Source organism: Coregonus lavaretus (assembly GCF_964263955.1).
Source record: "Coregonus lavaretus genome assembly, chromosome: 17".
NCBI lineage: Eukaryota > Metazoa > Chordata > Actinopteri > Salmoniformes > Salmonidae > Coregonus > Coregonus lavaretus.
In genome coordinates this window covers 39,100,913-39,127,768 of record NC_140004.1, presented here as the reverse complement: position 1 = coordinate 39,127,768, position 26,856 = coordinate 39,100,913, and the positions used below count along the sequence as shown (strand labels likewise).

Genomic DNA, 26,856 nt, shown 5'->3' with positions numbered 1-26,856 from the left:
GGTTGAAATGGAACCAGCCAACCACATGTAGGACTCAATTATGCGTGCTCAGTAATTCCAGCTTTAGGAACTGTTGGAAACTACAGGAACCTTTGAATATATTAAAATGTGTGGTTGTCATGCAGAGATAAAATGTTACCATGGAGATGGCTTGAACTTCCAAAATGTAACAAACTCTGGTGAATGCGTCATCAGATGTTTCTTCGATGCACTGAACTTTGCTCTCAAATGGTTACTGGAGCTCGTCTTTCCCCCATCATTTCTCACCACATTAGAGTAAAGGTTTCTCTCTCTCTCCTCCTTTCATTTTCAATCACTCCCCCTCATTCCACACTTTCTAATATTCTCTTTGGTTGTATTATTGGCTGCATCTTCTTATCTAGATCTTCTTTTTCACCCTCATGCTCTTCTCCCTCTTTCACTTCATTTCTCCACCGGTCTCTTTCCCCTTCAAGATAGTACCCATGGTTACCATCTAGCAATACCGTATTACCACCGACTGAAACAAGGCTGTCAAATAAAGCACTACCAGCTTGCTAGTTTAGCAAAACATTTCCATCCTATTCATTTTAAATAGATATTGCATTGTTTTACCTCTTAAGGATCGGACCCTTTTTTATTATTTTCGCCTAAAATTACATATCCAAATCTAACTGCCTGTAACTCAGGACCTGAAGCGAGGATATGCATATTCTTGACACCGTTTGAAAGGAAACACTTTGAAGTTTGTGGAAATGTGAAATGAATGTAGGAGAATATAAGACATTAGATCTGGTAAAAGATAATACATCGTCTTTGAAACGCAAGAGAAAGGCCACAATATAATATTGCAGTTTAGGCGCACTTTTGATTTTGGCCACTAGATGGCAGCAGTATGTGTGCAACATTTATTTTATATTTTAGAATCTTTAAAGTAGCCACCCTTTGCCTTGATAACAGCTTTGCAAACTCTTGGCATTCTCTCAACCAGCTTCATGAGGAATGCTTTTCCAACAGTCTTGAAGGAGTTCCCACATATGCTGAGCACTTGTTGGCTGCTTTTCCTTCACTCTGCGGTCCAACTCATCTCAAACCATCTCTATTGGGTTGAGGTCGGGTGATTGTGGAGGCCAGGTCATCTGATGCAGCACTCCATCACTCTCCTTGGTCAAATAGCCTTTACACAGCCTGGAGGTGTGTTTTAGATAATTGTCCTGTTGAAAAACCAATGATAGTCCCACTAAGCGCAAACCAGATGGGATGGCGTATCGCTGAAGAATGCTGTGGTAAGCATGCTGGTTAAGTGTGCCTTGAATTCTAAATAAATCACTGACAGTGTCACCAGCAAAGCACCCCCACACCTTGACACTTCCTCCCCATGCTTCACGGTGGGAACCACACATGCGAAGATCATCCGTTCACCTACTCTGCGTCTCACAAAGACATAGCGGTTGGAACCAAAAATCTCAAATTTGGACTCCGGTCTAATGTCCATTGCTCTTGTTTCTTGGCCCAAGCAGGTCTCTTCTTCTTATTGGTGTCCTTTAGTAGTTGTTTCTTTGCAGCAATTTGACCATGAAGGCCTGATTCACGTAGTCTCCTCTGAACAGCTGATGTTGAGATGTGTCTGTTACTTGAACTCTGTTTATTTGGGCTGCAATTGAGGTGAAGTTAACTCTAATGAACTTATCCTTTGCAGCAGAGGTAACTCTGTGTCTTCCTTTCCTGTGGCGGTCCTCATGAGAGCCAGTTTCATCATAGAGCTTGATGGTTTTTGCGACTGCACTTGAAGAAACTTTCAAAGTTCTTGAAATGTTCCGTATTGACTGACCTTCATGTCTTGAAGTACTGGTGGACTCTCATTTCTCTTTGCTTATTTGAGCGGTTCTTGCCATAATATGGACTTGGTCTTTTACCAAATAGGGCTATCTTCTGTAAATCATCCCTACCTTGTCACAACACAACTGATTGGCTCAAACACATTAAGAAGGAAACAAATTCCACAAATTAACTTTTAACAAGGCATATTTGTTCATTGAAATGCATTCCGGGTGACTACCTCATGAAGCTGGTTGAGAAAATGCCAAGAGTGTGCAAAGCTGCCAAGAGATATGCCCTTTGATGCCACATTTACCATTGGTCCTCAGGGATGTACAGTTCAGTAATGCTTGTCTCCATGCACTGTGGGCCCTACTGTGTGTGATATATTCCATCTGACGTGTATGGTGCTACTGTAGGTACGTTTCACCAATGTCATACCTTTGCCACACTTCCACCCACACACATACCGTGCATTATCTACAGAGACACACACACACACACACTTTAAATGTATTTGCTCGAATGGTGTCAGACATACATTCACATGTTCATACACGTTTGCACATATGATGCCAATGACATTGCTGTGATATATAACCACAAACACACACGCACATGCACTATGCCATTGAAACGCACAATTCTCAAAGGGACCGTTGATCCATCTGTGTGATCCCAGACAATGTGGATGAAACCCACTGTGTGCTCTGTCTACTTCACTGCATCAGGATACAGGAGAAAATTGTGTCTCTGGTATCTTAAATGGTTGTTGTTGTTGTTGTTGTGTTGCAGTTTGTCTTTAATGTGTGTTGTTGTTGTTTTTGTGTTCCAGTGTGGTCCAGGAGAAGTTCTGTGGCATAATCAACATCTGTGTGGAGGCGCTGCATGACGTGATGACAGAAGATGTCTGACCTGAACACAATCCCAAAACAACCACAACACGACCATAGCATGACCACAACTACACAACTACTACTAGTAATTAGAACTGATGACAGAAACAGAAAAGCATGAGATGCAAAACAGATTTAGTTTGAAAAGATCATTGAAACAAGATGTGTGAATGTGAGAAACAGAAAGCAAGAACCACTGACTATGGTTAGAATCTCCGAAAGCATCTGAAAGAAATACAGCTTTGAATCAGCAGGACGAAGCTGAAAGACATAAACCCTAAAGCTTTAATTAAGAGAAACTAATATAATCCCATAAGGAGGTTCAACATGTACTAGACACTATCCAGAGCAACTAGGGTTAAGTGCCTTGCTAAAGGGCACGTCGAATGATTTTTCACCTCGTCGGCCCTGGGATTCAAACCAGTGATCTTTCGGTTACTGGCCCAACACTCTTAACTGCTAGCCTCTGTGGCTTTGCCAATCTGGGGGTGTAATCATGTGTGAAATGGCCCAGGGAACACTGGTGCACCGCATAATACAGTGTTTACCCCAACCATAGCAGCCGTAGCCATACCGTACCATACAGCAATCTGGCATCTTCAGTTCACACTGTGTCCCAAAAGCTTCTCATACTGTGTCTGTAAAGTTGACAAGAGTACTTCCTACATTGGCTGCTGTTGTTCGACGTTGTAAGCAATCATTCTTGAGCATCCTAGCAAATGGAAATGTCTTGCTATTAGGGCTGGGAATTGCCCTAATGATACTTAGGTGCCTGATGCGATATGTATAGTGTCCGTGTGTATCTGTGTGTGTGTCCGTGTGTAACTTTGTGTGTATGTGTCTACGTGTAACTGTGTGTCCGTGTGTGTGTAACTGTGTGTGTGTGTGTGTGTGTGTGTTTCTCTATGCTAGCTTTATGCTGCTGAGCCATTTCGAGGAACCCAAGCTGTCTGATGCTGAGGAGCCTCCCACAGAACAGGACAAGAGGAAGAAACTGAGTCTATAAACACACAATACTTTTCCTCCTGTGCGTTAATTACAACCAGAAGGCAGTTGATAAAACCACTGCATTTCTCTCCACTGCAGATCATGTTGGAGTTTTATTCATAACGTTGACAACTTTCTGAGCTTACAGAACGTTGTTTTTCCTCTTATCTCTCTTCTAAAATTATATGTTTACTTGTATGTGTACGGTTGTGTGTGCATGTGCCCCTCCTGCTGCGTCTCAGTATGGATAATCATGGTTTCTCTACAGGTGGTTCACAGTGGGTAAAATAATAACTGTAATAATAAAAGAATGACTACAGCAGAGGATGGGGACATACAGTGCATTCGGAAAGCATTCAGACCCCTTGACTTCTTCCACATTTTGATACGTTACAGCCTTATTCTAAAATGTATTAAATAGTTTTTTACCCATCTCAATCTACACACAATACCCCATAATTACATAGCAACATTTTTAGAAAATTTTGCAAATTTATTAGAAATAAAAAAGGAAATATTACATTTACACTAATATTCAGACCCTTTACTCAGTACTTTGTTGAAGCAACATTGGCAGCGATTACAGCCTTGAGTCTTCTTGGGTATGACGCTACAATCTTGGCACACCTGTATTTGGGGAGTTCCTCCAGAACTTCTCTGCAGATCCTCTCAAGCTCTGTCATGTTGGATGGTGAGCGTCGCTGCACAGCTATTTTCAGGTCTCTCCAGAGATGTTCAATCTGGTTCATGTCCGGGCTCTGGCTGGGCCACTCAAGGACATTCAGAGACTTGTCCCGAAGCCACTCCTGCGTTGTCGCCCCAGTCTGAGGTCCTGAGCTGTCTGGAGCAGGTTTTCATCAAGGATCTCCCTGTACTTTGTTCCGTTCATCTTTCCCTCGATCCTGACAAGTCTCCCAGTCCCTGCCGCTGAAAAACATCCCCATAGCATGATGCTGCCACCACCATGCTTCACCATAGGGATTATGCTAGGTTTCTTCCAGATGTGACGCTTGCATTCAGGCCAAAGAGTTCAATCTTGATTTCGTCAGACCAGAGAATCTTGTTTCTCATGGTCTGATAGTCCTTTAGGTGCCTTTTCACAAACTCCAAGCGGGCTGTCATGTGCCTTTTACTGAGGAGTGGCTTCCGTCTGGCCAGTCCACCATAAAGGTCTTATTGGTGGAGTGCTGCAGAGATGGTTGTCCTTCTGGAAGGTTCTCCCATCTCCACAGAGGAACTCTGGAGCTCTGTCAGCGTGATCATCGGATCACCTCCCTGACCAAGGCCCTTCTCCCCCAATTGCTCAGTTTGGCCGGACGGCCAGCTCTAGGAAGAGTCTTGGTGGTTCCAAACTTCTTCCATTTAAGAATGATTGAGGCCACTGTGTTCTTGGGGACTTTCACAGATGCAGATATTTTTTGGTACCCTTCACCAGATCTCTGCCTCGACACAAACCTGTCTAGGAGCTCTACGGACAATTCCTTCGATCTCATGGCTTGGTTTTTGCTCTGACATGCACTGTCAACTGTGGGACCTTATGTAGACGTGTGTGCCTTTCCAAATCATGTCCAATCAATTGAATTTACCACAGGTGGACTCCAATCAAGTTTTGTGTGTGTGTGTGTGTGTGTGTATGTGTGAGTGAAAGAGTGGTGTGTGCGTGGTTTTCTTTACATGTTTGTAGTGTCCCACAGCACTTATCACCTCAGTCCCTGGTGTTCCCCTAAGGGTACGAGAGCAGGGCACAGAGAGACAGCAGCACTAAGTACCAATCACCACATCACCACACACATACACAGCTGGCACTGTTTGTTCAAGCACAGCTCCCTTAAAGGATGGTCGCTGTGTTCACAGTCGGACTCTCTCTTTCTCTCTCTCTCTCTCTCTCTCGCTCTTTCTCTCTTTCTCTCTCTCTCTCTCTCTCTCTCTCTCTCTCTCTCTCTCTCTCTCTCTCTCTCTCTCTCTCTCTCTCTCTCTCTCTCTCTCTCTCTCTCTCTCTCTCTCTCTCTTGTGGATTTGTATATACTGCATGCTGCTAGCCAAACTGGGGAGAACAGGCTATTTTAAAGTGGTGAAGAATGTTAAATGTTTTTTTTGCCTTAGATCCCCTGTCCAACACTGAGATATCTCACACCTGCACAGCCGCTGTGTACCCTCAGGCACTGTTTATGGCAGATGGGTTTGCTACAGTAGTGATCTGGGACAAAGCCCCCTACCACCTGTGTCACAGTCATAGGATGGAACAAGGCTTAGTCTGAGCTCTCTAGTGTGTTGAAACAAAACACGCACACACACGCTCCTGCTCACATTCCAGCTCCTAGCAGGGCTCTGTCCTCGTCTCCATTAGAGATACGGATTGGCTGAGCATATGCCTCCGCTGTCCTGTGTACCCTTTCAACTCCTTTTCTCAGAAAGGCATAGAAACAAGTAACACAACCACATTGTGTCAGACTGCTAGAGACCTACGCCTCATTTTTAACATTCGCTTTACATTTTTACAGTCCTCTCACAGTAAACAGATTACGGATGTACAGCTAACTGCTAAAATAATGGAAACACCTGAGTAAATGAGGGATCTGATGGCTCTCTCATGGTCCACTCAACCCCTTAGAGGGCAAGGTAAATGCCAATAAATACACAGCCATTCTGAGTGATCACCTTCAACCTATGGTGAATAATTTATATCCTGATGGGAGTGGATGACAATGCACCCATCCACAGGGCACGAGTGGTCACTGAATGATTTGATGAGCATGAAATCAATGTAAACTATCCCATGGCTGTCTCAGTCACCAGATCTCAACCCAATTGAACACTTATGGGAGATTCTGAAGCAGTGTCTGAGAACGCGTTTTCTACCACCATCAACAAAACACCAAATTATGGAATTTCTCGTGAAAGAATGGTGTTGCATCCCTCCAATAGAGTTCCAGACACTTGTAGAATCTATGCCAAGGCTTTGAAGTTGTTCAGGGGGCTAGTGGTGGCCCAATGCCCTATAAGACACTTTATGTTGGTGTTTCCTTTATTTTGTAAATAAAGGGCTCTACTTTAACAAAATTATTGCAATGGTAAATCTTAGCGCTGGCGGTAGCGCTGTAGGTCTGGGGTGTGTCAGAAATATTTGTGCTATTTTCAAAGTGGGAATAATGGGTACAGTAGCTGGCGGTGGGGTGAAAGGGCTGGGTTTTGATGAATAAATAAATTGTGGGTGTGTCGAGGCTTGGCCCCTCACTGGTCAATCAAAATATGCTCCATAGCTAAATATGTGGTTGCTCCAAGTTGTGTATTTACGGTATTTTATGTGTTGCGTTGTCATCAAGTCCAATTCAAATGTTAGTCCGTTATAGCCTAGTTTGTTAAATAACCTACAGAAACAAAATAACAAAATGTAGCCCTATCCTATATTTACTAAATTGCGTGGCTTCAATAGGCCTATTGAAAATGTATAGTTAAACATTTGCACTGATATACTATAGGTGCTAGGCCTACTGTAAATTGCATTATGTCGCAGCCATGGACATGCCAACGTTGTCAATAAGCAAGAAATTCACTATTGATGAGGCCTAAAAAAAAGACAGTGAATAATTCTAATAAAAGTCTAATAAAAAATGAAACAACTTGTTTTAAAAAGGCTGTATAAAGACAGTTACAGGCACCATAATTGCTCCTCGTGGGCATATACCGTAATATTAATATTCAAAACAGTTTTGCCTTTTTTGATCACAATAAGTGAGACTATATGGACAGGGGGGTCTGATCCTAGAGCAACACTCCTACTTTGAGACACTTGATACATACAGCCCCAGGCAGGTGCAGACATTTCAGTGATCCATCCAGAAGCTTATAAAGTTTGTCCTGTGGTGCTTACTGTAGCATTAGACAAGGCTATAAGGTTGCCAGGCAACTCCATGAGAGCTGTTTAAAAGCAGCAGACAGACATCAACAGCGGGACAATGAGTAAACAAAGTGTACGAGGCAGGAAGGACAAAGCACCTGAGAGGAAAACAAGCTGCGTTAGTCTTGACTAACACTTGATTCTTGCTCCTCAATTTAAATGTCTGTTGTTATTTACATTAAATATTTAAAACATTGATGTTTCTAGCCCTCATCAGACTGCACAATAAACACCTGCGCAATTGAATAATAAAGTACTGTGTGTGTCACCTGGCGAAACTGTATGCAAAATATTCTGTGAGGTGACATTTGGCCCTGTCTCTGATTGGCCATTCTGTATCTGTGTCCTTTGGCTAAGTCTGGTCTGGGGCTCCATGGGATAGCTCTACAGGCCATGACTCCCTGTCTAACTACTATTGTACCTTTACATATTAAACACACTCAGAGAAGTGTGTGTGTGTGTGTGTGTGTGTATGGATGTGTTTAACTATTCTTGTGGGGACCAGAAGTCCCCACAAGAATAGTAAACAAACAAAATTTGACCAACGAGGTCAAATTCTATTTCTAGGGGGTTTAGGGTTAAGGTTAGAATTAGTGTTAGGGTTAGAATTATGTAAAGGGTTAGGAGCTAGGGTTAGGTTTAGGGTTAAGGTTAGGGGTTAGGGTTAAGGTTAGGGTAAGAGTATGGGTTAGGGTTAGGTTTAGGGTTAGGGGTTAGGGAAAATAGGATTTTGAATGGGACTGAATCGTGTGTCCCCACAAGGTTAGCTGTACAAGACAGTGTGTGTGTGTGTGTTCTCGCCTGCGTGCGCCTGTGTGACAGTATATCTACACGTAGTGAACAAAACATTAGGAACACCTGCTCTTTTCATGACATAGACTGACCAAGTGAATGCAGGTGAAAGTTATGATCCCTTATTGATATCACTTGTTAAATCCACTTCAGTCAATGAGAACGGTTATAGTCAGATTAATATAATAGTTTGTTTAAAACGTTTACATGTTTTGCAAGAAGAAGGATTTCCCTAATAATCCAGTTTACATGGACACATCTGAAATCTGGCTACTGATGGGACTTTTGATAAATGCAGAAAATCAGCAATCAAAATAAACGTTCTACCACAGTGAGCATTTTTGCGAATACTTTTTGATCCTGAGCGCCGACATATAAAGTTTGTATGTGAAAACTATTTATAAGATGCATAGCTCACAGAACAGGGCTCCGGGCAACTGAGCGGAAATTGAGGAAAACTAAACTCCCTGCGGACCTGGCATCTTTTCACTCCCTCCTCTCTACATTTTCTTCCTCTGTTTCTGCTGCTAAAGCCACTTTCTACCACTCTAAATTCCAAGCATCTGCCTCTAACCCTATGAAGCGCTTTGCCACATTCTCCTCCCTGCTGAATCCTCCCCCCCCCCCCCCTCCTCCCTCTCTGTGGATGACTTTGTCAACCATTTTGAAAAGAAGGTTGATGACATCCGATCCTCGTTTGTTAAGTCAAATGACACTGCTGGTCCTGCTCACACTGCCCTACCCTATGCTTTGACTTCTTTCTCCCCTCTCTCTCCAGATGAAATCTTGCGACTTGTGATGGCCGGCCGCCCAACAACCTGCCCACTTGACCCTATCCCCTCCTCTCTTCTCCAGACCATTTCCGGAGACCTTCTCCCTTACCTCACCTCGCTCATCAACTCATCCTTGACCACTGGCTATGTCCCTTCCGTCTTCAAGAGAGCGAGAGTTGCACCCCTTCTCAAAAAACCTACACTCGATCCCTCCTATGTCAACAACTACAGACCAGTATCCCTTCTTTCTTTTCTCTCCAAAACTCTTGAGCGTGCCGTCTTTAGCCAACTCTCTTGCTATCTCTCTCAGAATGACCTTCTTGATCCAAACCAGTCAGGTCATTCAACTGAGACTGCTCTTCTCTGTGTCACGGAGGCTCTCCGCACTGCTAAAGCTAACTCTCTCTCCTCTGCTCTTGTCCTTCTAGACCTGTCTCCTGCCTTTGATACTGTGAACCATCAGATCCTCCTCTCCACCCTCTCCGAGTTGGGCATCTCCGGTGCGGCTAACTCTTGGATTGCGTCCTACCTGACAGGTCGCTCCTACCAAGTGGCGTGGCGAGAATCTGTCTCCGCACCACGTGCTCTCACCACTGGTGTCCCCCAGGGCTCAGTTCTAGGCCCTCTCCTATTCTCGCTATACACCACCTCAAGCTGAACCTCGGCAAGATGGGGCTGCTCTTCCTCCCAGGGAAGGACTGCCCATTCCATGATCTCGCCATCACGGTTGACAACTCCGTTGTGTCCTCCTCCCAGAGTGCAAAATGCCTTGGCGTGACCCAGGACAACACCCTGTCGTTCTCCGCTAACATCAAGGTGGTGACCCGATCCTGTAGGTTCATGCTCTACAACATTCGGAGAGTACGACCCTGCCTTACACAGGAAGCGGCACAGGTCCTAATCCAGGGACTTGTCATCTCCCGTCTGGATTACTGCAACTCGCTGTTGGCTGGGCTCCCTGCCTGTGCCATTAAACCCCTACAACTCATCCAGAATGCCGCAGCCCGTCTGGTGTTCAACCTTCCCAAGTTCTCTCACGTCACCCCGCTCCTCCGCACACTCCACTGGCTTCCAGTTGAAGCTCGCATCTGCTACAAGACCATGGTGCTTGCCTACGGAGCTGTGAGGGGAACGGCACCTCTGTACCTTCAGGCTCTGATCAGTCCCTACACCCAAACGAGGGCATTGCGTTCATCCACCTCTGGCCAGCTGGCCCCCCTACCTCTGCGGAAGCACAGTTCCCGCTCAGCCCAGTCAAAACTGTTCGCTGCTCTGGCACCCCAATGGTGGAACAAGCTCCCTCACGACGCCAGGACGGCGGAGTCACTCACCACCTTCCGGAGACACTTGAAACCCCACCTCTTTAAGGAATACCTGGGATAGGATAAAGTAATCCTTCTACCCACCCTTACCTAACCCCCCCCCCCCAAACAAAATATAAAAATATATATATATATTGTAAAGTGTTATCCCACTGGCTATAAGGTGAATGCACCAATTTGTAAGTCACTCTGGATAAGAGCATCTGCTAAATGACGTAAATGTAAAATGTAAATGTACTTTCAGTTTTTCAGAACTCACTTCATTCGTGCATAAGAGGGAGACTTGAGCTACCTGATGTGCAGATGAAATACACTGTTGAAACGCAGATTTAGCTGTCCTAATAACTTGAAATATTGCTCAGAAAACCAGCTTTTTTAATCGCTGTATGCTCACTTCAAATATGACCTTACGGCGATTAAGATAAGCAGAGTAAGGTGTTTACATGACTGATGCCATACTCGGCCTTCTGCCATAATCAGTTTAATGTCAAATTATTAGTGTGTATGTAAATGTATTCATAGTAGATGAAGGGGAGGAGACAGGTTAAAGAAGGATTGTGTATGGGCAAGACAAAAGATTGAAGTGCCTTTGAACGGGGTATGGTAGTGGGTGCCAGGCACAGCAGTTTGTGTCAAGAACTGCAACGCTGCTGGGTTTTTCACACTCAACAGTTTACCGTGTGTATCAAGAATGGTCCACCACCCAAAGGAGATACAGCCAACTTGACACAACTGTGGGAAGCATTGGAGTCAACATGGGCCAGCATCCCTGTTTGTATCATTTTAGTTGCAAAATGTTTTTGCAACTGTTTGGACTAATGGTTACACCCCTGCTTTTACACCCATGCTGTTACACCCCTGCTGCTCTTATGTTTCCTCCTGGAGACTCCTCTCCTCCTCTCTCTTTCTCCCGCTCTCTCTGTCTCTTTCAGCTGTAGCTTCTCTCTGAATGTCACGATCGTCGTATGAAGCAGACCAAGGCGCAGCGTGATAGCCGTACATCTTTTAATGAGTACTTTTCAATAACAAACAAAACAACAAAACGATACGTGAAGTCCTAAGGTTAACAAAACACAAACCTCTCCGGAACAAGATCCCACAAATGACAAGTGCCAAACAGGCTGCCTAAGTATGGTTCCCAATCAGAGACAACGAGCCACAGCTGCCTCTGATTGGGAACCACCCCGGCCAACATAGAAATACATAACTAGAACATGAACATAGAACACTAAACATAGAAACTAACACCCTGGCTCAACATATAAGAGTCCCCAGAGCCAGGGCGTGACACTGAACCTGCCTGCAGATACATTAATAAACATTTAGCACCATCCATCCAACCACTGAACAAACTAAAGGGTGTGGAAACCCTTTTTAAATCACAGACTAAATCACAGTGTCTTAAAGGGCGTTGGTGCCACCATGAGCCGCCAGAACAGCTTCAACGCTCCTTGGCATAGATTCTACAAGTGTCTGGAACTCTATTGGAGGGAAGTGACACCATTCTTCCACAATAAATTCCATAATTTTGTTGATGGAGGTGGAAAATGCTGTCTCAGGCACCGCTCCAGAATCTCCCATATGTGTTCATAAGTGTTCCATTGGGTTGAGATCTGGTGACTAAGACACACACACACACACACACACCCTTTAAACCCCCTATGCTCCTTTGAGACCAAGGTCCCAGAGTTCCGGGCTAGAAACACGGTTTAGACTGCTCCTACAGTTTTGCTTCGGTGCTGTAGTTTAACTGACGCCCTGCCCAGAAATACAATTTCCATAGAAGGCCACATAGAGAAGCCAGATTAGAAAATTCCTAATAACACACTTTAGTCACCACCTTTGTGCACAAAACATCCATTTAATTATTCAAATAATTGTCGCTGAGGCCGATTTCTTTTCCATTACTCACAGCCGAAGATATTAACATTTTATATTCATCCCGAATGCCATGTTTTTGGATGACGTGATCGCTGCTCTCTGAGTACAAGTGCGCCTGTGATGTTGATCCGATAAACCGGATGCAACCTGGATATAGATGGTCCATGAATCGCCTTATGCGAACGTGATAAAATTACCTTGAAAACATTGGTCGGATATCTTGGACGCAAGTTTTTATTATACCTTATTAAGTCACTGATGATCTCTTCTTTAAGCCATGGTGGCCAAAATAATGGGCAAGTGTGCATTTTTTACATGACCCTAAGCATGATGGGATGTTAATTGATTAATTACCTCAGGAACCACACCTGTGTGGAAACACCTGCTTTCAATATACTTTGTATCCCTCATTTACTCAAGTGTTTCCTTTATTTTGGGAGTTACCTGGAGATGGATGTGATGCACATTTTTCTGTCCTGAGATACATCACTGACTGTGTGAATCATGAGTTGATGTCAAACAGGTTAAGTGCACAAATTTCAAGTCAGGGTTCTGCCCTGTGTGTGTGTGAGTGTGAGTTTCATCAGGAGGGTAGCCTGACCAGAGGTTGAACTCTCACTGGTGAGTGTGGGGTGTGATGTCCTGACCTCTCCTTGTCAGTCTCCTCATATGAATGATATATAGCACACCTCTCACTGTAGAACCTTACTAATGTATAGGGAACAGCCAGGAAGATCAAGGAAGGCCCTCAGTCTGCTATGACACCTCCCTTCCCTCTGTCCCTCCATACCTCCATCACTCCCTCATTCTCTCAATCTACCCCTGCATCCCTCTCTCTCTCTCTCTCCCTCCTTTTCCTTCCTCACTCCATCCATCCAGCTCCCTACTTCATATTTATCTGTCTTGTTTTTCTGCCTGGAGGTTGTGTCCCTCTGCTTGCAGGTGATGATTGGCTTGTTGTGTCTGTTTAGATGAAGATATTTCTCCAGCCCTTGGAGAGGCTCTGCTTTGATGTCTGAATAAAATATTAACAAAATAACAGAGGGATAAAAGTGAAGTTTCACAGTGTGTTAAAGACTCTAGACTTAACCTTTTCCACGGGTGGCACTGGTGCTACCAATTTCTTCAGTTGATGGCAAATCAAATAACATTTTATTGGTTGTGTACACATATTTTGCAGATGTTATCGCTGATGTAGCGAAATGCTTATGTTCCTAGCTCCAACAGTGCAGTTGTCACGGTTCAGACAGACGACCAGAGGACCACAATTGCGTCACACCAGAAAGTTTATTAAAACTTAAGGGAAAAGGGAAGTAGGGAGTGAATGAAGGCTCCAGGGGTAACAGGGATCCCGTCCAATGTGCTGGGTCTGTGCCCCCCCCAGTGGCAGCGATGCGTCCTATGAAGCCGGTGGTGGGTGGTCCAGAAGTCCTGGGGGGGGGAGACACAGACACAACAGGGCGGAATGAAACAAGGCAGCAGTACAGTTCAAGGGAAATCCAAAATACGTAGTAGCAAGGCAGAAGGCTGGTCAGAGTTACCGGGATTGAAGAGTAGTCAGGAGTCGTTATGGCAGAAGCAGGTCTGGATCTCCTGGGGCAGAAGAGTATCCAAAAATCAGGCAGGTCCGGGGTCACAAAACCAGGGTGAGCCAGAAGCGCGAGCAAACAGGTTCCGGGTGTGAGCTTTGCAGACGATCTGACACCGGAGAGCTGAAAGACAGGGCCTTAAATACTGGGAGAGGTAGTGGGTAATGCAGCGCAGCTGGCAGAGTAATTAGAGCAGAGCAGAGCAGGGACAGGTGGAGCTAGTTAGGCTGAGTAGAGAGAGTGGTGAGCAGAGTGGAAGAAAATTAAGGTGGTAACCCGGTGGAGTGAGAGGCTCATGACAGCAGTATACCTAACAATACAAACAAGTAGCACACGCAGATCCCCCCAAAAATGTCAGAGTCCGGAATATAAATATTTATATGATGGTGTTTATAGACATTATGGAAATGATATGAATAGAAAAGTTGTGTACAGCGGTAGTTATATAGGGTGAGCCTTGACTAGAACACAGTATATACATATATAGTGGTAAAACAGTATGTAAACATTACTAAAGTGACATTATAGAAGCTGTTTTTCAGTCTCTCGGTCCCACCAAATCAGTTTTAGCTTTCGGTAAATTCTGATTCCTCAGTACATTTTTTCCAGGTTTCCGAGTTTTCCTCAATTTTCAGGTTTTCACTATCAAAATCACACTATTTATAAAAAAGAAAAATTGATGTTCTGTCCACAACAATGTTTAAAGCACATCAGTAGACCACTTTTGAGGTCTGGGAACAATCTCCCAGGAGGTTGTAGTTGCCCTTTAATTCAATGGTACGCCTAGCAAGAAACCGTTGTGTTTGGCTAGCAATGTTTTTGTACTGTACAGTGTAGGCTACGTTTGCAAAACAAATACCCCTCGATTGATACAAATCATCTTGATATTATTCTGCCAGGTAGGCCTACTTTGCAGTCAACATTTAAAGGGTAGGTATCATAAATGTAACCACATGTAACATAAGGATTTGCATTAGCATACGCATCAAAAGTCCCAATGCAAAGTTAAACCTAATTTTTATATTTTTGGAGTTATAACATAAAACCGATACCGATTTTTGGGGTCAAGGAGGCCGATGGAGGATATTGTAGGCCGATATTCAATATCATTAAATTTGAAACATTTGGTGACAACATTTCCTACAGACAGCCATGTGTACATTAATGCATCAATTGAAAAATCAAACAATACATTTGACTTTGTTTTTACCAATCTAACTACATAACAACATAATGGTAATAATTGTATTTGAATAGTAAATCTCTTGATAAACTGGGTAAATTAAGATGGCATAGGCCTACTCACAATACCGGTGAATGTATATTTAATAGGAGTGTGTGCATGCATGCACTGAGTTATTGAGCTTATTTTGGCTGATCAGTCAACATTTGCATAGAAGCGTCACTCCAGCATGTCACGCCTGTATGGAAAGACATCATATAGGCACTGCTGTTAGTTTGACAATATAAAATAACATCTATTCAATGCAAATGGTTCCACTGTAACGTCATGATTTGTGATCACGGATGCTTATGAAACTATTTTTTTTCAGCTGTAAGGACGAATCTCTAAACAACTCAGCTGCCAGGATGAAATTCAAAACAACTCAATTGGCTAGTTCAGCTATCTGTCAAGAAATGGGCGGGTTGTAACTTGATCCTACTGCTACGATTGGACAGAGCGAGGCTGTAACTGCTCTTCCTTTCACATCTCTCTCCATCACTCATATTACTTACTGGCTGCTGTTTACCTCTACTATAAGAACTAGCTCAATGGCGAAGACATTTGCTACCAATCCACAAATGTGCATAATATCTAACAAGGAGAGTGAGGGTAGGGAAAAAGATTAAACGACGATGCACGTTCTGTCTGAATGACTCAAATCTGCCCATAGTTTAAGAAGTGAGAACCTTTCACACACGTGAGCAGATCTTCAGCTTTCTTGGTCCATAAACATACAGGAAGATTCTTAGGTAGCTAAACCTATTGACAACCTTTATGTAGACATTTCCTTGTAAACCATGTGTTTGATGTATTTGATACCATTCCACTCATTCCGCACCAGCCAATAACACGAGGCCGTCCACCCCAATTAAGGTGCCACCAACCTCCTGTGATTCAGACCTCTGGGTCGCTTGTTTACCCACGGATAGTTTGTGTTTCTACTCCCACTACCCTCAGGGGACTCTATACCAGGGCTGTGTGTGTGTTTGTGTGTCTGTGTGTTCTCTCTGTCTATGCTCAAGGCAATAGGGATTATGCTTGGGCAGTGTAGTGTTAGGTAAAATAAACCACGACTCAGAGCTAGGCTGTTATTCAACGACTCAGAGCTAGACTGTTATCCAACAACTCAGATCTAGGCTATTAGCCAACTACTCAGAGCTAGACTGTTATCCAACGACTCAGAGCTAGGCTATTATGCAACTACTCAGAGCTAGGCTGTTATCCAATGACTCAGAGCGAAGTTATTATCCAACGACTCAGTACAAGGCTATTATCCAACGACTCAGAGCTAGGCTTAAATACCCACTTTCTGTCTCTCACAAAAACACATAGTCCCAGATACACACTCTATGTCTCTCAAAAACACACGTAGTCCAAGATACACAAACTCCAGACAGAGATACTGAACAGCACTTTGAGCAAGATGGAGAGGGCATTGATGATGGGGTGGACAGAGAGAAAAAACAGAGAAAAAATAAGGGATTTAAGAAGGCAGAAGAACATCAATGGGGGGCCTGAGGGATAGCACTTTAAGAAGGAGAGCATCAGGAATGGGTGGAGGACGTAAGAGAAGAGGGGAACAAAAAGAAGAAGATGAAGAAAAGACTAGTAGCAAAGGCAGTGGGGTGATGTACAGAGAGTGGAAGATGGAGTGGAGGAGGGATGCTGAGTGACAGATGATAGAGCAGGGTGCTGGAATCAGAATGTGGAGTGACAAAGTGGAATGCATGGTTAGTTTTGTTCAGACCCCATTTTGTCTGTTTGATTTATATTTACTGTTCAGGCATGCCACCGCCGGACACAATTGTGTATGGCTCTTTTGGGTGTTTAGGCCAGGGTAACTGCTATGAATTTAGGAACCAAATAAGATTGGATTTGATTCATGCATCTGATTATACACACTGTGTTGGTTCCATGTTTCATGAGCTGAAATAAAAGATCCCAGAAGTTTTCCATAGGTACAAAAAGCTTATTTCTCTCAAATGTTTTGCAGAAATGTTTACATTCCTGTTAGTGAGCATTTCTCATTTGCCAAGTTAATCCATCCACCTGACAGGTGTGGCATACCAAGAAGCTGATTAAACAGCATGATCATTACACAGGTTCACCTTGTGCTGGGGACAATAAAAGGCCACTCTAAAATGTGCAGTTTTGTCACACAAAACAATGCCACAGATGTCTCAAGTTTTGAGGGAGCGTGCAATTGGCATGCTGACTGCAGGAATGTCCACCAGAGCTGTTGCCAAAGAATTGAATGTTCATTTCTCTACCATAAGCTGCCTTCAAAGTCATTTTAGAGAATTTGGCAGTACGTCCAACCGGCCTCACAACTGCAGACCACGTGTAACCACGCCAGCCCAGTACCTCCACATCCAGCTTCTTCACCTGCGGGATTGTCAGAGACCAGCCACCCGGACAGCTGATGAAACAGTGGGTTAACACAACCAAAGAATTTCTGCACAAACTGTCAGAAACAGTCTCAGGGGAGCTCATCTGCATGCTCGTCGTCCTCACCAGGGTCCTGACCTGACTGCAATTCGGCGTCGTAACCGGCTTCAGTGGGCAAAGGCTCACCTTCGATGGCCACTGGCACGCTGGAGAAGTGTGCTCTTCACGGATGAATCCCGGTTTCAACTGTACCGGGCAGATGGCAGACAGCGTGTATGGCGTCGTGTTGGCAAGCGGTTTGTTAATGCCATCGTTGTGAACAGAGTGCCCCATGGTGGCCAATATACAGCAACTTTGCACAGCCATTGAAGAGGAGTGGGACAACATTCCACAGGCCACAATCAACAGCCTGTTCAACTCTATGCGAAGGAGATGTGTCGCGCTGCTTGAGGCAAATGGTGGTCACACCAGATTACTGACTGGTATGTGTGTTTATCTGTCTTTGGACTGATGTGCAGTTGGAGTGATTTTGGCTGGCCCATCTGTGTGTTACAAAAACTAATTTAGTGGAAGAACTGTGCAGATGAAAACTTTGGTAACAGAATTTAAAGGTAAAATCTCCCTCAGGTTTTTATGCGACCACGTTTTCCTAAAGCTCTGTTGAATATCTGCTCCGAATTAAGATTCAAACATGTCTGCAGAAGGAATCAATGTCATTCTCCTCATGTTTCACAAGTTTGGACAACACAGTGTGGCAGAGCAGAGCACAGTAGAGTACAGTGCAGTACAATACAGCACAGCAGAGCAGGGTAGAGTAGAGTTCAGTACAGTGCAGTAGAGTAAATTAGAGTGTAGTTCAGTAGAGTACAATATACTGTACTGTACTGTACTGTTCTTTTCTTTCCTTTACTGTACTGTATTGTACTGTTATCTACTGTGCTCTACTCACTGTACAGCAATGTGCTGTACTTAGTACTGTACTGTATTGTACTGTATTGTATTGTACTGTATTGTAATTGTAATGTTGGTTATTTTTTGGGTTTTAAACCACTAATCAACATTGGAGCACCCTGTAGTGAATATGATGCAGCTGTAAGAACTGGGCCTTGGTGTGTTCAGTGGGACATTTGCACATTCACATTAACCATGAAGAGGACATTTTCATTAATAAATCAACATAATTGTCAATGTATTACCCTTTAATACCCACTTCTCTCTCATATTGTAGACCCATGTGATATAATATATGCCATTCAGCAGACACTTTTATTTTATTTAGATTTAACCTTTATTTAACTAGGCAAGTCAGTTAAGAACAAATTCTTATTTACATTGACGGCCTACCTCGGCCAAACCCGGATGACGCTGGGCCAATTGTGCACAGTCCTATCGCGTTATCCAAAGCGACTTAGTCATGCGTCCATAAATCTGTACGTATGGGTCTGGGAATCGAACCCACTATGCTGCCGTTACAAGTGCCATGCTCTATCAACTGACCTACAAATAACCACATATAGCTGTGGGTCTAAGAAGGGAGTGTTTGTGATCAAAGGCTTTGGTGCAATTTGAATTTATATAGCCAGTTACAGCCAACCTTTGAACTGTACACACAGCTCCAACTACACAGCCTATCACTTTAGACTTTCAGTAGGCCCGACACACAATTCAGATATAGTCTAGTATTGAATTGACTGTATGGGGGATGGACACAGTCCCATCAGGACTGTGTCCATACTTTTCAAGCGTTTGATATGAGCAAACCTAAAACTAAAACAAATTGTGCAACTTATTGTGCAACATGACTTACTGTTATTAGTCATACTATTGCTCACCTCTTGATCTTAACCTCTCAATCTCCCTGGCTTTGTCATAATTGACCACACAAAACTTCTCCCACGTGCTGTATGTATCAAGCATCTCAAAGTAGGAGAGTTTATTTAGGATCAGTTTGAATACAGCCTAGGTCTCACAGCATTATGTTTCATGGTTAGGGCCAGTTGTTTTGGCTGGTTTTTGTGGTATTTCCAGCATTATCCACTAGGTTTGCTGCAGGTAGAAAATTCTAGGAAATGTTATTTAATTGACACATGCTGTCTTCAATCAATCAATTAATTAATGTATGGTTGTGCGTGTGTGTTTGGTGGGGGGATCGCCTAAGCTTTGGGAGGCGTAACTCTAAGAATCTTAATGGCAGAAAGGCTATTATCAGGGAATACTATTTGTAGATCAGTGATTCTACACCTCACGTTGCTCAAGATGATCCTCTCCAAAGGACTAGTAAGTTGTAGCTAAAAATGTGTCAATTAGGGGCAGTTTAAGGGGAGAGCCAATGAAAACAACCATGGAAGTACAGTACCAGTCAAAAGTTTGGACACACCTACTCATTCAAGGGTTTTTCTTTATTTTTACTATTTTCTACATTGTAGAATACAAGTGAAGACATCAAAACTATGAAATAATACATATGGAATCATGTAGTATCCAAAAAAGTGTTAAACAAATCAAAATATATTTTATATTTGAGATTCTTCAAAGTAGCCACCCTTTGCTTTGATGACAGCTTTGCACACTCTTGGCATTCTCTCAACCAGCTTCATGAGGTAGTCACCTGGAATTCATTTCAATTAACAGGTGTGCCTTGTTAAAAGTTAATTTGTGGAATTTATTTCCTTCTTAATGCGTTTGAGCATATCAGTTGTGTTGTGACAAGGTAGGGGGGGGTTACAGAAGATAGCCCTATTTGGTCAAATGCCAAGTCCATATTATGGCAAGAGCAGCTAAAATAAGCAAAATGAAACGACAGTCCATCATTACTTTAAGACATGAAGGTCAGTCAATCCGGAACATTTCAAGAACTTTGAAAGTTTCTTCAAGTGCAGTTGCAAAAACCATCAAGCACTGTGATGAAACTGGCTCTCATGAGGACCGTGACAGGAATGGAAGACCCATAGTTAACTCTGCTGCACAGGATAAGTTCATTAGAGTTACCAGCCTCAGAAATTGCAGCCCAAATAAGTGCTTCACAGAGTTGAAGTAACAGAAACATCTCAACATCAACTTTTCAGATGGGACTGTGTGAATCAGGCCTTCATGGTCGAATTGCTGCAAAGAAACCACTACTAAAGGACACCAATAAGAAGAAGAGACCTGCTTGGGCCAAGAAACACAAGCAATGGACATTAGACCGGAGGGAATTTGTCCCTTGGTCTGGACTCCAAATTGGAGATTTTGGGTTCCAACCGCTGTATCTTTGTGAGACGCGGTGTGGGTGAACAGATTATGTCTGCATGTGTATTTCCCACCGTAAAGCATGGAGGAGGAAGTGTTATGGTGTGGCGGTGCTTTGCTGGTGACACTGACTGTGATTTATTTAGAATTCAAGGCACACTTAACCAGCATGGCTACCACAGCATTCTACAGCGATACGCCATCCCATCTGGTTTGGGCTTAGTGGGACTATCATTTGTATTTCAACAGGACAGTGACCCAACACACCTCCATGCTTTGTAAGGGCTATTTTACCAAGAAGGAGAGTGATGGAGTGCTGCATCAGATGACCTGGCCTCCACAATCCCCCGACCTCAACCCAATTGAGATGGTTTGGGATGAGTCGGACCACAGAGTGGAGTAAAAGCAGCCAACAAGTGCTCAGCATATGTGGGAACTCCTTCAATACTTTTGGAAAAGCATTCCAGGTGAAGCTGGTTGAGAGAATGCCAAGAGTCTGCAAACTGTCATCAGGCAAAGAGTGGCTATTGGAAGATTCTCAAATATAAAATGTACTTTGATTTGTTTAACACTTTTTTGTTTACTACATGATTCCATTTGTGTTAATTCATAGTTTATGTCTTCACTATTATTCTACAAAGTAAAAAATAGTAAAAATAAAGAAAAACCCTTGAATGAGTAGGTGTGTCTAAACTTTTGACTGGTAGTGTATGTTGTAAGGAACTCGTGGGTAGCCTCGACCGGGATTCAAACCCAGTTCCAGCGACTGTCAAGCCAACACCTTAATGTTATGCCAAGAGGTCCGAACCTGTGCATGTTTGGCTGCTGGTGGTACTACTGCGTTTAATACCTCCGCTTCCATCAGAGCTGCCCATTAGTGTGTGTGGTGGGAAGAGGCTCCACCACCACCACTCTGGCTATTAGAAAGCGACCACGCACACACAAATACGCCCAAACAGAGACTGATGCAGCCATCAGAAAAAGGTCTAACTGGGGTTCTGTGAAGTGGGAACATAGTGTCCCTGGCTGTCAACGCCCACTCATATCTCATAGTATGGAGGGGACTGAGAAAGAGAGAAGAGGAGACCATGGTCTCCATGTGAAGGAGGGCAGAGGAGGATGGTGAAAAAGCAAGCAAGATGAGAGGAAGGGTTAGAGATGTAAAGCCTGGTCTTCATATGAAGCTCTGGAAAAGGGAGAGAGCGAGGGAGCGAAAGAGAGAAAGAGGTGTCTGAGAGCCAGAGAAGGATACAGAGGAAAACTAGGAAGACAGGAGGTCAGGATGTTAGGAATTGTCTTTATGTGGAGGTTGGAAGGAGAGCCTGGTGGTATCAGTCAGGGGTAAGGGATTGAAGGCACTGTCTTCATAGGAAGGAGAGAAAATAGTGAGAGAGCATGGAGAAGGATAAGAAGAGAGGTGTTAAGGATCAGAAAGATGATGGGAAGAGAAGGAGAGATGGAGGAGGAAGAGGAGAAGGAGAGGTGGATGATGAAGAGGAGGAGAGGTGGAGGATGAAGAGGAGGAGAGGTGGAGGATGAAGAGGGGAAGAGGTGGAGGATGAAGAGGAGGAGAGGTGGAGGATGAAGAGAGAAGGAGAGGTGGAGGATGAAGAGGAGGAGAGGTGGAGGATGAAGAGGAGAAGGAGAGGTGGAGGATGAAGAGGAGGAGAGGTGGAGGATGAAGAGGAGGAGAGGTGGAGGAGGGGAGGTGGAGGATGAAGAGGAGAAGGAGAGGTGGAGGATGAAGAGGAGGAGAGGTGGAGGATGAAGAGAGAAGGAGAGGTGGAGGATGAAGAGGAGGAGAGGTGGAGGATGAAGAGGAGGAGAGGTGGAGGATGAAGAGAGAGGTGGAGGATGAGGTGGAGGATGAAGGAGAGGTGGAGGATGAGGTGGAGGATGAAGAGGAGAAGGAGAGGTGGAGGATGAAGAAGAGGAGAGGTGGAGGATGAAGAGGAGGAGAGGTGGAGGATGAAGAGGAGGAGAGGTGGAGGATGAAGAGAGAATGAGAGGTGGATGAAGAGGAGGAGAGGTGGAGGATGAAGAGGAGAAGGAGAGGTGGAGGATGAAGAGGAGGAGAGGTGGAGGATGAAGAGAGAATGAGAGGTGGAGGATGAAGAGGAGGAGAGGTGGAGGATGAAGAGGAGGAGAGGTGGAGGATGAAGAGAGAAGGAGAGGTGGAGGATGAAGAGGAGGAGAGGTGGATGATGAAGAGGAGAAGGAGAGGTGGAGGATGAAGAGGAGGAGAGGTGGAGGAGGGGAGGTGGAGGATGAAGAGGAGAAGGAGAGGTGGAGGATGAAGAGGAGGAGAGGTGGAGGATGAAGAGAGAAGGAGAGGTGGAGGATGAAGAGGAGGAGAGGTGGAGGATGAAGAGAGAAGGAGAGGTGGAGGATGACGAGAGAAGGAGAGGTGAAAGATGTAAAGCGTGATCTTTATGTTAAGGAGGGCAGGGAGCAGGAGGGTGAGTGAGGGAGATGACAGAAAAGGAGTGCAGAAAGGATGACATGATTTGTACTGGAAGAAGGTAGAGTCTAGGAATATACAGAGATGGAACTGTCAGAAGGAACCCCCCCCCCCCCCCCCCACAAGGTGTCAAAAGCATTCCACAGGGATGCTGGCCCACGTTGACTACAATGCTTCCCACAGTTATGTCAAGTTGGCTGGATGTCCTTTGGGTGGTGGACCATTCTTGATGCACACGGGAAACTTTTGAGAGTGAGAAACCCAGCAGCGTTGCAGTTCTTGATACACTCAAAACGGTGTGCCTGGCACCTACTACCATACCCCGTTCAAAGGCACTTACATATTTTGTCTTGCCCATTCACCCTCTGAATGGCACACATACACAATCCATGTCTCAATTGTCTCAAGGCTTAAAAATACTTATTTGACCTGTCTCCTCCCCTTTATCTACACTGATTGATGTGGATTTAACAGGTGACATCAAAAAGGGATCAGAGCTTTCACCTGGTCAGTCTATGTCTCTATGTCATGGAAAGAGCAGGTGTTCTTAATGTTTTGGACAATCATTGTATATGCCACGTGCATTTGTTTATGTTGGATTTCGAGACTTGACACATGTAAAAGATGAAATACGTCCCAAATTAAATGTTGAACTGTTACTGAGGTTTATATCTTGTAAAACGACAAGGGGGATTTGTTCATTTGAATTTCACGCTTGTTTTCTTATTTAAAAGTGGAACATGCGTTGTATCATTCAAGTCACGAGTGTGTCCTGAAGTTGATGGGTTTATTGATCCCCTTGCCACTCTCTGGACGTCACCCTCTGAGTTTCGTCAGCAACACGTGACAACGGAGGGCCCTTTGAGCGAGTTGGTAAGGGCGAGGGGGTGGTTTGGGATTCATCATCACTCTCACGCCTCTCTCTCTCTCTCTCTCTCTCTCTCTCTCTCTCTCTCTCTCTCTCTCTCTCTCTCTCTCTCTCTCGCTCTCTCTCTCTCTCTCTCTCTCTCTCTCTCTCTCTGGTGTCGGTATTTGTTAGCTTTCAGATTTGTATTCCATAGGTCTATAAAGATGCACTGCTGTAATTATTGTAGAACAAAGTGTATTTTGTACCTGTTTCAAAAATGATATACAGAGGGAATAGGGGAGTGACAAATAATTTTTCCCCAGTGCATCTCAATCACATCAGGCTGCATCCCAAATGGCACCTTATTGTCTATGAAGTGTACTGCTTTTAACCTGATTTTCTGCACAATTCCCAGCTTTAGAATTCCCTGAAGGTTAAGAGGTTTTAAGTCTTAGTTGACATCAAATCCCTGCTAACGTTATGGTGGTGTGTGTGTTGGGGCTCTGTCAAAATCTGCTCTTTTAGTCAAAAACGCTTATTTATATCTCTCATGCTAACCTGTTATATGATGCTTTTACGTTTTAAAAACTGTGTGTATCTGTGTCTGTCTCTATCTGTGTGTGTGTGTGTGTGTGTTTGCTCAGACAGTTTAGGCTTTGTCTGCCCTTCTCCGTCATCCGTCACACCGTTAAGCAGGCCCTCAAGTGAAACCCTCAGACAGTGGAGGCATGTCTGAAATCCTAAACCAGAGTTGAAGAGGTCTCTGCGACTGTTTCCACCATAGAGCCTCATGCAGACTGAAACATTGCTATAGCTAATGTAGGAAGCACCTTTTTCTTATTCGTTTAGATATTAGGCTTATTTGTAATCAGTTCATGATCCCACTTAAAGCGTTTTGGATTGTCATTTGTTTTAAGAACAGGAAGACTTGTTATGGAAGCACAGTGGAAATGTTTTTTTCTCTCTTTCATAAGCCACTGATAATAATCATCTGTCATGGTTTAAAAAGAAAACCCTCCTTTATTGCTCTTATCTCCGCCCTGTCAGGCCATTACTGCCGCTGTCACTATAATCTTGTTGTATTAAAGAATAACCCCCTGATGTATTCTGAAAGCTGAGAAAGTCTAGAGTGTGGTGCTTGCAGCGTAGTGAACCATTAGTCTGATTATCTGTCACTGCAGGCCAGGAACTCTCCTCTCCTCCTCTCTCATCTCCTCCTCTCTCTTCTCCTCCTCTCTCTTCTCCTCTCTCCTCTCCTCATCTCTCCTCACCTCCTCTCTCTTCTCCTCCTCTCTCTTCTCATCTCTGCTCTCTTCTCTCTTCTCCTCCTCTCTCTTCTCCTCTCTCCTCTCCTCCTCTATCCTCTCCTCCTCTCTCCTCTCCTCCTCTCTCTTCTCCTCCTCTCTCTTCTCCTCTCACCTCTCCTCCTCTCTCCTCTCCTCCTCTTTCTTCTCCTCCTCTCTCTTATCCTCTCTCCTCTCCTCCTCTCTCCTCTCTTCCTCTCTTCTCTCCTCCTCTTTCTTGTCCTCCTCTCTTCTCCTCTCTCCTCTCCTCCTCTCTCCTCTCCTCCTCTCTCCTCTCCTCCTCTCTCTTCTCCTCCTCTCTCTTCTCCTCTCCTCTCCTCCTCTCTCCTCTCCTCCTCTCTCTTCTCCTCTCTCCTTTCCTCCTCTCTCTTCTCCTCCTCTCTCTTCTCCTCTCTCTTCTCCTCCTCTCCTCCTCTATCCTCTCTTCCGCTCTCTTCTCCTCTCTCTTCTCCTTTCTCCTCTCCTCTCCTCATCTCCTCTCCTCCTCTCTCTTCTCCTCCTCTATCCTCTCCTCATCTCTCTTCTCCTCCTCTCTCTTCTCCTCTCTTCTCCTCCTCACTCCTTTCCTCCTCTATCCTCTCCTCCTCTCCTCTCCTCCTCTCTCCTCCCCCTCTCTCTTCTCCTCCTCTCTCTTCTCCTCTCTCCTCTCCTCCTCTCTCCTCTCCTCCTCTTTCTTCTCCTCCTCTCTCTTATCCTCTCTCCTCTCCTCCTCTCTCCTCTCTTCCTCTCTTCTCTCCTCCTCTTTCTTGTCCTCCTCTCTCTTCTCCTCTCTCCTCACCTCCTCTCTCCTCTCCTCCTCTCTCCTCTCCTCCTCTCTCCTCTCCTCCTCTCTCTTCTCCTCCTCTCTCTTCTCCTCTCCTCTCCTCCTCTCTCCTTTCCTCATCTCTCTTCTCCTCCTCTCTCTTCTCCTCTCTCTTCTCCTCCTCTCCTCCTCTATCCTCTCTTCCGCTCTCTTCTCCTCCTCTCTCTTCTCCTCTCTCCTCTCCTCATCTCCTCTTCTCCTCTCTCTTCTCCTCCTCTATCCTCTCCTCATCTCTCTTCTCCTCCTCTCTCTTCTCCTCCTCACTCCTTTCCTCCTCTATCCTCTCCTCCTCTCTCCTCTCCTCCTCTCTCTTCTCCTCCTCTCTCTTCTCCTCCTCTCTCATCTCCTCCTCTCTCCTCTCCTCCTCTCTCCTCTCCTCTCCTCTCCTCTCCTCTCCTCTCCTCTCCTCTCCTCTCCTCTCCTCTCCTCTCCTCTCCTCTCCTCTCCTCTCCTCTCCTCTCCTCTCCTCTCCTCTCCTCTCCTCTCCTCTCCTATCTCCTCTCTTCTCTTCTCCTCTCTACCAGTACTGTATTTAAGACGGGGGAAATCGGGTAACAGACTGACATTTTGACAGATTTGCAACTTTTTGAATTGAAGCGAGGTGAAGAGAAATGGGGAGATTTTCTCCCATCTGGGTTAACTGGGGACACAGGCCCGAGCTGGTCC

General features: G+C 44.6%; 1 pseudogene across 1 annotated transcript in view; it reads left to right on the top strand.

Moving 5' to 3' along the window:
* Positions 1–26,856, top strand: part of LOC311144391 (importin-11-like) — a 305,649-nt pseudogene that overhangs the window by 222,976 nt on the left and 55,817 nt on the right. The window contains exons 8-9 of the transcript in view: positions 2,633–2,729; positions 3,606–3,690. The product of the transcript in view is annotated as an importin-11-like (transcript). The remainder of the gene's footprint in view (positions 1–2,632; positions 2,730–3,605; positions 3,691–26,856) is intronic.